The 12,893-nt window shown below is 34.0% G+C and overlaps 1 protein-coding gene across 3 annotated transcripts in view; it reads left to right on the plus strand.

Moving 5' to 3' along the window:
• The window catches only part of LOC125828795 (chloride channel protein CLC-c-like), a 1,181,495-nt gene that overhangs the window by 996,012 nt on the left and 172,590 nt on the right, over window positions 1-12,893 (plus strand). The window lies entirely within an intron of this gene.

Consider the following 12,893-nt stretch of genomic DNA (forward strand, 5'->3'; position numbering starts at 1 on the left):
ACCTGAGCTAACATGGGTTGGGTCATACTGAGTTAAACGATGAGTCATAGTAGAACCCATCCAACTCGATCTAAACTTTGTTCTTTCTCTTTCAAGGGGAAAATTACGTGATATAGCGGCTTAAAGACAATTAATTATCCGTTTTAATACTACTTTCAAATTATTATCTAAAATAAAATAATTTCTGAAACATAACAATCCCTTGATATTAAGCTCTAATTTTGGTAAACCTTATTCCTTCCATTATCCTCATTTTCTATCTTCCTCCATTTCCACACACCTCATGTTACTCTCTAGTCTATGCATTTTGAGAGCAAACTCTCTCCTCTCTTCCATTTTAGCATTAAATTAGCTAATAGTGCCATTCATCAAGGTACTTGCAGACATGTATGGTTTACTAGATTTTACATGACCTTCCGCAAGATGAGCCCAATCCATATTTTTCAATTCTTAAATCTTGTTAGAGATTTTTGGATGTTGCTTCACCCTAAATCTAGGTCACACCAATAAAAGGGGTATGTATTTCATTGAAGAGAAATCTTGAATATCATATGACATTTGGGGTATTCACAAAGAGATTAAGGGTGTGTTTGGTATGAAGGAAAATGTTTTCCTAGAAAATGTTTTCTTGGAAAACAAGTAGATTTTTTACTTATTTTCTCATTTTGGTTGGTGAGTAGAAAATATTTTATGTTTGATTTATGAATGAAAAATGTTTTGAGAAATATCTTTTATTTTTACTAGAGTAAAAAATATTTTTTGAAATTGAAAATATTTTTTAAAAACAAACTTAAATTTTTTTTTTGGGGGTGAGGGTGAGGGTGGGGGGGGCCGAGGGTAGGGGTGAAAAAAAATAATTGAAGTTGAAAATATTTTTTAAAAACAAATTTAAATTATTTTTGGGGGGTCGGGGTGCTGGTAGGAAGGGTGGGGGTGGGGGGTCAAGGGTAGGGGTGAAAAAAAATGAAATTTTGAAGTTGAAAATATTTTTTAAAAACAAACTTAATTTTTTTGGGGGGATGGAGGGCTTGTAGGGTGGGTGGGGTGGGGGGGATGGCGGGGCGAGGGTCGAGGGTGGGGCTGAAAAAATAAAAAATTGAAGTAGAAAATATTTTTTAAAAGCAAACGTAAATTATTTTTTGAAGGGGGTGGGGGGGCTGGTAGGGGGCTGATGGGGGGAGGGTAGGGGTGGGGGGTAAAAAAATTAGAAATATCTTTTAAAAACAACTTTTAATATTTTTTTTGGGGGGTGGTGGTGGTAGGGGTGAGGGTGGGGTAAAAAAATTGAAGTTAAAAACATTTTTTAAAACACAAGCTTTAATTTTTTTATTTTTTTTTTGGGGGGGGGGGGGGGGAGGGGTTGGGGGGGCTGGTTTGAGGGTAGGGACAAAATAAATTGATTTTTTCAACAAAAAAAATTGTAATTTGAAATTGGAAGACAATTTTGGATAATGTTTTCCTTAAGTTTTGAAGGGAAGTCATTTTTCTTAAATTTGAGAAAAATGAGTTGATTTGTAAAACATTTTACAAAACATTTAACCCAACCAAACATGAGAAGATTGGAAAATATTTTCCTTCATACCAAACACACCCTAAGATATCAAATATTGTCTTTCTCAAAATCGAAGTAATTAAGAGACAGTTTTCCTCAAGATCAACTTGAGATATAGAAGTGCCATTAAGATGCAAGTCATTCTGCATTCAAGAAACAAGAAATACATTATTATCAACTTCTGAATCACGAAGAAAATTTAGGAGTAAAGAATCAAGGGAATACATAAAATAGTACTAATAACCTTAATAAATAAAATCATTTTTTAAAAATTTATTTTGTGACATTGGTTTATTTTCTGTATTTGAGAAAATCTATTGCAGATAAATTGGCATATCTAGTGGGACCAAATATGTCCATCATCTCTTTTCTCACATCTTCAAAATCTGAAGTCAATAGTTGTGATGATCGCAAGAAACTTCAATGATATTGTATGCAAAAAAATATTTATGTTATCCCATAAAATGAACGTGATCATTTCAGTCCGACGACAAGGAGCAAACTCAAATTTGATGGATTTGATAAAGATAAATAATTTTGACTTTTCTGAGATATCGAAGAAAAAGAAATCTTCAACAACAGGGGCAAGTTCTAGGAAGTAGGGGGGGGGGGAGAGAGTTAATATGAAGATGCATCAAATGTCTCTCTTATCATATCGCTATAAATATCGAACTATAATATGAGCTCTTTTTGGCAGCTTCTGAGGCGTCGTTGATATCAAAGAGTTTCTTATATAGAAGTAAAAGGGTTGCCCAATATTTAAGAATCAAATAAGAGAACGACAAGATTTTTTTCTTTCGATCAACTCAAAATTGCATGTGCTACAAGTCAAGATTCTCAAAAATATGTTGGTGACTACAACTTAGTCCCACATGGAAGACCTAATTTGCATTGGATGTTATTATTTTGTTTAGGTTATAAAATTCTTGCCATAGCTGTCATTACCTTTTCTGTAATGCCTAACATCCCATGTTCAACTTTATGCCTACTGCATTGATTCTTGTGAGTTACTCTTGGCTTTAGTCTAGGCTTAGACTAATGATTTTCATAGAATTACTATTTGGAGTCGTTTGCCTTAGAAAATTTTCTAACATCGATTTGGATGGTTTTAGGTCATTATAGATTGATATAGCTGACTTGGGTTTGATAGTGTGAATCCTTATCTCGATGACAACTCTTCCCTTATTAAATTTACAATTATAGTCTCTCTTTTATATGGCCCCGACATGATTTAGGAGTGACATTTGGTCTTGTTGGATTCTTTGAGTTTGGACTTGGATTTTGAGCTGAATTGAGTCCTTTGTGACTTTAAGAGTGGGTGTTGATTCACAGTATATCCCTTATGATGATGATCATTTTCTTATGAGGTTCTTCGGAATGTACTAGCCACGGTTCAAGGTTCGAGCGCATTTCCACTAGCCATGGTTTGAGGTCCACACGCATTCCTACTAGACAAGATTCGAGGTCCAAATACATTTCTATTAGGCATGGTTCGAGTATGGGCCCATTTCTATTACTCAATTTTGAGTCCTGACATCTTGGTTCTATGGGGTTCTTCGGGGTGCCTTTGCCGTTGTTCTAGGTCTGGGGTCTGTCGTTTCAGTTCTGGAATACATTTAGTCTTAGCTAGAGATATCATTATCTCTTATGTGTACTCATCGGGCTTCTGGGGTCTGTTTGAGTTATTTTTTTCTTTCAATTGCGCATGAGTGTACCTTCTGGGCTTATGGGCCCAGTGAGGTTATAGTTAGCTTTGTTACTTTATCTTTCCTCTCAGTTTTAAATTACTGAGGCACATGGTTTGATTTATTGCTAGTGTTCCTTTCTTCTGAATCCTAGCTAGTTACTGTTTTACTTCTCGCTTTACATTATGTTTTTACTTTCCAAGCTCAGTTGGCCTATGATGTTGTAACACCCTGACTTTGCTAAGCGTCTAAATTAATTCGTACATTCGTGGAAAGACAAAGAGGGTGAGTAATAAATTAAAATGATGTGGTATGTCATATTTTAAGTGTTCAAGGGTTGTATCTCAAGTTTTGAAGTTAAGTGGCAAAATAAAAGTTGGCGAAAGTTCCTTTTTAAAGATTTCTCTGAAATTTGGGTCAAATATATTGGATGTTTTCTCCCAATATATAAAGAGTTAGAAGTCCTATTACCCATTAAATCGAAGGCCTATGAGTCTAGTTTGCAACGCACAAAACCCCGTATCAAACCAACATCAGAGTAAAAAGTTATGAGGGTTTTACTAGGGACTGCCGGGGAAGAATCCGGGTCGGGTAAAAAATATGGTATGTCGGCTTATTTAACGTTTTAAGCCATGAAAACATTCCATTTCAGTTCCAAACTAGAGAGAAAGCTTAAGAGAGAGTTCCTATGGAGTTCTAGCATTATGAAGGTTAGTTTTTGACGATTTCTACCATTAAACGTTGCCCCCGTGCCTAGAAATGTAATCCCTACACATGGCTATCATTTTTCCCTTCTATTAGCTGCATTTGGAGTTGGTTTTTGAAGATATAAATTTGTAGTTATTGGTGTTTCTTCAAGGTTTTAACTTGGTTAACTAAGGTAATCATCTCGGGACTCTTTTATGATTGTCCTTAAAAATCTACGGACGTTTCGACAAGTTGGGGCAATATGAAAAATCTGCCGATTTAAGATTAATTATGAACTATTTATAGGTGCGTACCAGCTGTATATATATATAGTGTTTGTGAAGCTTAGGACATAAGGAACAACTTTCGTGAAGGAACTACAGTTTTTCGAGCGTTCATTGGAAAGGTATGTTAAGGTTATTCACGACATGTTTCCTTAGAGGTAGTTTACGTTGGTGATCTTGTAGATGTAATTGTGAGTGGTGGGCTGATTAAGTGGTTATAAACCCTCATTTTAGGGACTCATAATCTGTTAAGAACGACCTTAAGTTAGGAACGACTTGGAGATTATTCATATATATTGTTTATAGCTAAATTGCTCGCCTTTAGCCTACTCAATTATTTGTTGTCGCCCTTGGGGCTATTGTGGTTAGTTGTTGAGCAATGAACTGCCTATGGGGGCTATGATGCTGTCTAATAGGACTATGTTATTTCTAAAGAGGGATATGTGTTGCCCACGGGGCTATATTGATGCCAAGAGTGTTATGTGTTGCCTACGGGGCTATTTTGACGCCAAAGAGGGCTATGTGTTGCCTACAGGGCTATGTTGATGCAAAAGAGGGCTATGTGCAGCCCATATAGCTATGATGTTGCCTAAGAGGGCTATGTGCTGCCTACGGGGCTATATCGTTGCCAAAAAGGGCTATGTGACTTCTTACAAAGACAAGGGCTACCGATAAGGTTATGTAGATTGATTTGGCACCTTCTGGGCTTATGGGGGCCTAAGTAGGTGGTATGTTGTTTGTACCTACCGGGCTTATGGGAGCTTGGTTAGGTTGATGTTTGATCATTATTGTATTTTATTAGATTCAGTAATGGGTTGGCATGCTTATTTAAATTTGATTTCCTTACCTGATTGTTTTTGGTATGTTATGATACTTGCTCATTTAGTCCACATCCTTTCATACTCTGTACATTATTTTGTACTGATGCCCCATTGCCTGGGGGCGCTGCATTCATGCATGCAGGTCCTGACAGACGACCGAGTAGGCCTCCTCAGTAGCAGGATTGACTTCTATCCGGTTGGTTAGCCCCTTTCCTCCGGAGCTGCCAGAGTTGGGAGGTTTGTTACCTTTTGTTGTATATATCTTTATGGGTAGGCTGGGGCCCTGTCCCGCCAATCTGTACTACTCTTTGAGGCTTGCAGACAAGTGTGTCGGGTGTACAGCTAGGTTATGGCCATGCTGGCCTAGTTTTGTGGGTTTGCTGAAGCTTGTGAGTTGTTTGATGTATTGTCTTGATATATACCTGCTTCCAGTTTTTGTATAGATATCATGGTGGCCTCGACGGCCCAGTCAGGACTTCTCTTCTAGTTGGCTATTTCTTTATATGAACTCTTAGGAGTAGCTATTTCTTTCATATATATGTTGACAGGGGCCTTACCGGCCGAGGGCTTAGTTTTAAGCCGGGATATACTAGTTTGTTTTTTTGATTGCGTGTGTTTGCCATGCGCTAGTAGCAAATGGTTCAGCGGGGTCGGCTCGAGCCTGAGTTTTGGCATTAGGAGCCAGTTGCGCCCCTTGAGTTTGGGGCGTGACAAATGTCTACGTTAGTACTCATGCTACACTCTGCATTTATTTTCCTGATGCAGATCTGAGTGCCAGCTGACAATGTTGATTTGTGTTGGAAAACTATATGCATAACGGAAGCATACCAGAATCTGACTGCTTACATGAATAATAGATAACCAAATTGTTTAGGCTAGAACACATAAACTTGATGAAATTTAATTCGATAAATACCTCTTAAAGCGTGAGCATATACCTTCAAGCGAATCCACAAATTAGACAGACCTTCAAGCGAATCTACAAGATCGACATATCTATGGTCTTCTACAGTGATCCCAAGTTCACATCCGAACTCTCTCAATACTTGGGTGGGTCAGCATGAATAGAAACTTTCGATCTTCTTTTTCTAGGTTAGGAGAATCCCTACTTATAGAGATTTCTTCCCAATCTAATAAGGAGAAGAAAAACCCACGCTTTAAAAAAAAAACTTGCGTTATTCTTGAAAAAGCAAGAATAAACTTACTTCTTTCTTTTTTTTTAGAAAAAAGATTTTGAGTTCTAGTTAAATATGGGCACTGAAGGGACCACAAAAGTAATTACTGAGTCTCCCTATTATGGAAATAATTCCAAATAATTTATTTGAATTATTCTTACCGTAATAAATTACAAATCATTCCACTAGAAATTTGTAATTGCACTCCTCTATTTATATTTCGAAATTTCTCATTAAACACTTATGTAATTCCCTATGTTAAGATTACAGATACTAATCAATAAATTAAATTATTGACGAATTTAATTTAATGATTAATTTCCTTTAGAGCACTACTTAACTTATTTCATGTGTTGGATTCATAAATCCACTTGCAGGGTTTGACACGATGAAAACTTATAAGTTTCTCAAAAAGGCATATCAATCAATCTCTATAACGAGACATGGATTTCATCAACTAACTTATTATTTCATCAATATATATTATTATCATCCAATCTACCAAGCATATTGACCCATTTCAAAATATCACCTTTTAATAAATCAAAATGATAATTAATATATACAAATCATAATAGTTATATCGGGATTAAGAATATAAGTACATTTAATAGTTTAGAGAATATATTTTTTGTCAGTCAGTCTAAAACAACTATCTTTACTCGGTCTCATTCAATACATACAAAATGCACTAGCACAAGAAGTTGGAACTATACCGTTCCCATAATCAAGATAAATTACATAAAATCGTGTGCTACAATTGTACCGATGGTATGTCCAATTTCCATCCTAGATTGTGAACAAAAAACTTTATACTTATAAGAACCGATGATTTAATCCTCTGTGTATATGCTAAAACTCTACACACTAAATCATCTACTGTATAAGTAAACAAACACCATATACAAATATATGATCTATTAAAATTGAATAAAATATTTCTTCTATAATAAATATTATATCTTAATATATGGTTAATAGTATATATCCCAACAATCTCCTACTTAGACTTTTAACCATCATAATTGTTATAATGTACTATATCTAAATGCATGATTAATAGTATATACACTAACAATCTCCTACTTAGATATTTAATCTTAAAATTGTTAGAATATTATGTCTAAACACATGATTAATAGTATATACCCTAACAATTAATAGTATATACCCTAACAATCTCCCACTTAGACTCTTAACTATGCATTTACAACTTTCACAAGCATTCCTTTATTTCTTATCGAAAGAAATTTACCAAGCTATTTTCTAATGCAATTTTGTCTAGTAGTGCTTCGTCGTAACAAATTGATTTTGTACTAGATCTTGAGAGAGCTTATCATGAAACCAAGAGTGTATTTCTTTTCAGTAAATCTATCATAAAAGTTCTCTCAAGCATACAAAACAAATCAATCTTCATTATGATTCTCCCACTACGACTAAGCACTAATGATCTTGAGTCTTAATATTTTCTTCAAAATCTTTAGATATTGAAATATTAACAACTTTTCATGTAGTGTTCTTTAATTTGCTCAACATCACTTCCACTACTTGATGTAGTAGTTTTCTTATGTCTAGTAACGTTTCTCCCACTACTTAAATGCAATAGAACGTCATTTCTGACATACCGATTAGATGTTTTTGAGCATCTGAATTTACAATTGACTTACTCCCTCCGTTTAAAAAAGACTGATCTCCTTTCCTTTTTAGTCAGTTTCAAAATGAATGACCTCTTTCTTTTTTTGGTAACATTTTAATTTCAACTTTCCACGTAGCATGTTTAAGGCCACAAGATTAAAGGCCAATTTTGTACATTTGACATAACTTTAATTTAGGACCACAAGATTCAAAAGTCTTCTTTATTTTCTTAAACTCCGTGCCAAGTCAAACTAGACCATTCTTTGTGAAATGGAGGGAGTATTTGTTATTTCTTTGTTCAATTCCTATAAAACTAGTTTACTTCTAAGAACATGGTTTACTAAATGATCCTTTTCTAGAAATCAGACAGTTGAGTTAACAATTGCCTTATTTTATTTAGGACACTATAATAAACTTTCTTTCATTCTTTAGGATATCCGATTAACACACATTTTGTTCTTAATTCCATTTTTCTTTCTCCCACTCAGCATATGTGTTGGACAATCCTATATGCGAACATGTCACAGATTAAACTTACTGTAACACCCCAGAAATATTTTATGAACTAAGACTCGAACCATCCTTCGTTATGAGTAGGATTTTATCGAGGAATTAAAAATTTATTAAGTGTTAAGGTCACTAGATGTAGAACATTGAGTTCCAAAAAGAACTAAATTGAAAATAGCAAAATCTGAAATTTTGCAAGTTATGCTTAAGTTATGAGTTTTTGATCAACTTCAAACGACCATAAATCTCAGTACATGATGATTTAGATGTTCCATGAGATGGAAAATGAAAGGTCTTTGAATTATCTTTCCAACTCCACTGAGTTTACTAAGTTTCGAGTTTGTATGAGTGAGATATGCCCTTTTGAAGTTATGTTGTCCAGTTAAGGAAAGTTACCCGAAAATAGTAAGGGGTATTTTGGTCTTTTCCTTACCCAACAGATTTAATTCATTTTTAGTAATATTTTAGGGGTCTAATCTGATTAGGTTCAGTTTTATAATCATAATCTACGCCTAGGGTTTTAGTGGATAGTTCAAGAAGAGAAAAGAAGAGAAAAGAGGAGAGGATCAAGCGTTCATCGAGATTCTTGTGGTTTTTCGCCATGGGTTTGATCCCTCAAAGGTATGTAAGCTTCCATAGTGTTGGGTTTGTTCACCCACACGCCAATCATGTTAATTTCAGCATTAAGTTCGTTCTAGAAAGTTGAAGGTTAGATGTTCTTGAATTGTGTTCTTGAAATTGACTTTCATTCTTGAGTTAAGATGAGATTGATGAGTTTCTTGAGCAAATTATGTCGATTTTAGAGTTGTATTCGATGAGATTCTTGTGTACATAGGTTGAGTATCTTAATCTAAAGAGAAATTGAGAAAAAGAATCGAATCTAGGTGAATTACATTTAGAAAATGAAGAAGGAAAAAGTCATACGAATGTGACACCTTGCTCCGCGTCGCGGACCTTCCCTCCCTATGCCCAGAATCTTTCTCCGCGTCGCGGAGAGGTCACGAACCGTTCTGCCTCAAAATTTAATTTGCAACCAAATTTTTAAATGCATTTCCGCTTCACGGACTTGCTTCCAGACAATGATTTCTTGATCGTTTCTTATGTTTAACAATCTAAAAAAACTCCTAAACATCACGAGATATTTCCTATCACAAATCATAACCTTGAATTCATAATTCAAATTCAAGGTAGAGTTAAGAGTTAAGTCTTGAGAATTCTTTCGAACATTTTTGAGAAAGTCCTTTTGAGGAGTCTTCTACAGTTTCTAATAACTTGTTCATGACTCAAGTTAGTGAGCACGAGAGTGAGGAAAATGTATTCATGAGTCTACACTATCACCGAGATCCTTCATATCATGAACAATAACTCTTGAATTCATAATTCACATTCAAGACAGAGTTTAAAGTAGAGTTCAAGAGGGCCTTTAAGTTCAATCGAGAATGCTTTGAGATCAACTATCAATTTTGAGTTGAGTTTTGAGGAAGTAAGTACGATAATGAAAAGAGTCGTATACATGAGTTCCATATTGTTATGTAGACCCTCGAGTCGAGTTGTTTCGTGCTCATAATTCCGCATGAACCCTATGAGTTGAACATTCTTGAGATGAGTAGTATCCTGAAGTCCATGAGTTGAGTTGTTCATGCCCATAATTCCGCATGAACCCTCTGAGTTGAGTTATCTTGAAATAAGTAGTATCATTGAAGTTCTTGAGTTTAGAGTTGTTGAGTTCCAAGTATTGAGTTCTATGTATGGTTATTGAAAACCTTTAATTGAGTCGTTCACGTCCATAATTCGGCATGAACCTTATTTTAAGAAGTCTTTTCACAAATTGTTTTAAAACTTGTTTTAAAGACTTGAGCACTGAGTTGAGAAAGAGTAGAGTTGAGTTCATTTTCTTTACAATGATTTATGGGAACTAAGTATTCCTAAGAGTGAATGTTTTTACATTTAAGATGAGAGGAAGCTGAGATTTCCAAAAGAGTTTTGAGCAGTTTGAGTACTATCTCTTTTAAGAAAAAAATGAGTTTTGAGAAAGAGTTTCTAAAACATGATTAGTATGACAATGCCATCAATGCTTAAGCAGTGTGGTATCTAGATATACCATCAATGTTTATGCAGTATGACTTCCCGAGTCATCAATGATCATATTAAAATATGATTTTGATATGTTTTTTTTTGAAAGAGTTTTCAAGAGCAGTTACCTCTTTTAAGAGGGTAGTTTGAGCAATTATATCAAACCAGAGAAAGAGTTATGTTTTTAAACATATGAGCTGAGTATATTTTGGGAGTAGTATTGAGCACCGATATGGGGACGCGAGTTCATAATAACTCAAGTCTCCATAAACCATGTAGCCAACGTGGGTAGAAAAGGTCATACTTTTTAGATGATTCTTTAATGCATTTTAGCATAGACTAGTGGATCCACTTAGTTAAAGCGTTCTATATGACGGCAAAGTATAGGAAAGTTCTGGTAGTGTGGGCAAGACAATGTATCATCACTTAGGCCCATAGTGGTTGTTGTCGGTTAGAGAAACTCTCACAGAGTTATATTGTATTTTTATACACACATTGAGTATTATTGTATTTTTCAATACATTGAGTTGCTATCCACAATTTTACAACTTTTCATATATATTGCATCTTTTGCTATTGTTTTATCCTTGAGTTGAGTGTCTTGAGTTGATCGGTGCTTCATTGTGTCGAGTACCTTATTGTTGAGTTTCACTGAGTTGAGAATCTTATTACTGAGTTGAGTATCTTATCCTTGATTTAAGAATATAATTTATATAACTGAAGAGGTATAAGTTAAGAAGATGATTTTTCAAAAAAAAAATTTTGAAAGAAATAAGAAAAAATGTCAAAAAAAAAGAGAGAAAAAAATAAATATGAATGGAGGTCATAGAGAGGTGCCACATCACCTTCTCTATGTTCCTCCTTTATATAAATATATATATATATATATATATATATATATATATATATATATAGAGAGAGAGAGAGAGAGAGAGACAGAGAGAGAGAGAGATTTTCTTTGATGGATCTTCATAATTAATTGTAATTTGATGAATTATAGTAGCTAGTAATTGTGTTTTTAGTAGTTTTTAATTTTTAAAAATATGTGTTACGATTTTAAAATAATATATTATTTAGTTCATTATAAAAAGAGAAAATACATAAATCACTCTCATACTTAGCGGTCAAACTTACTTTAACACTTAAACATGAGTTTTTGGCCAAAAACATCTTTAAATTATACCCCAAACTTAAATTATATCCTTAAAATATCATTTTTTTTGGGGCAAAAAACATCCGTTAAGTATTTTAAAGTTAACAATTTCCATCCTTCTGTCAGATATCGTAAAAAAACTAAGGGATCCTACAAAAACATGAGCAATTCACGTGACTATCAACAAAAGTTTTCCTGCATAATTCCATTACCTACTATAAGATCCTGAAAAAAGATTATTAAAAATCTTAGACACCATTGCTTGTTGAAACAAAAAATGTTTGGAAGGTGTGAGGATACATGGTATGCTTTTTTTCTCATTTAGTAACAGAAAAAAGTTAGAGCTTACTTATCTTTACTATTTTCAAAGCTAAATTGTATTTAGATCAATAAATTGTTGGGCCAATCTGATATTGAAGTGATCAAAATATTAATTATGTCTCCATTTGAGTTTCATTCTACATTATTAGAAGCATAAGTCTTCAACAACGCCGCTTATAGCATATTAAATTGAGAAGAAACATATTTCAACTAATAATATCTTTAACATCAAATTACATGCAAAATAAATGAAAATATGTGTCAAATTAAATTTTTTTGCATAATGCTAAACTCAATTAACGAAAAAGTTCACGATAGTATTTTTGGCATATCTAAGAATAATAATTATGAAGGGATGACTTGATTTTTGCGAGATCTGTTAGTTTTCTGATAAATTCAAGTAAAATTCAAGTAGAAAGATGTAGTTTAAATTTGGGATATAGTTAAGGATGATTTTGGCAAAAAAACTCCTTAAACTTTATGACATTTGTTTACCCGTGATCTTTATTTACTTTAGCCGTCCATTATACTATTTGGCTATTTATATCCTCATCGTCACAAGACTTGTTACATATACACCTAATTGAATGAAAACCCCCAAATCCAAGAAGAAAGATACTCGATTTTGAAAGAAAAAGATTCAACTCATCTAACCTATCCAACCAAACTAAACTAAAAATTTGTCATTAATAGTTAATTCTCATACCTCATATTCATCAAAGGTAAAGATTCGTTTAACACTGGAACAGAAAATTTGGAAGTTTTGATCAATTTTCTGAAAAATTGCCTCCTCGAAAGAGAAAATCAGAAAAAAATTGATACTTAGATTAGACACTCATTTAGCAAGAAAATAATTGGGTTGGGTAATTTTTTTTGTTACTCCTAAAAAGGCCTATGAGGTTTATCTATCTAAGAAACTTGTGTTTGAGGAAATGTTGAAGAAGGCTAAAAAGCAGTCTTCGAACCTGAACATTGCATCATCTCCAGGACAAAGTCACTA

The sequence above is a fragment of the Solanum verrucosum genome, unplaced genomic scaffold (assembly GCF_900185275.1).
Source record: "Solanum verrucosum unplaced genomic scaffold, falcon-dt-bn FXZP01000198.1, whole genome shotgun sequence".
Classification (NCBI taxonomy): Eukaryota; Viridiplantae; Streptophyta; class Magnoliopsida; order Solanales; family Solanaceae; genus Solanum; species Solanum verrucosum.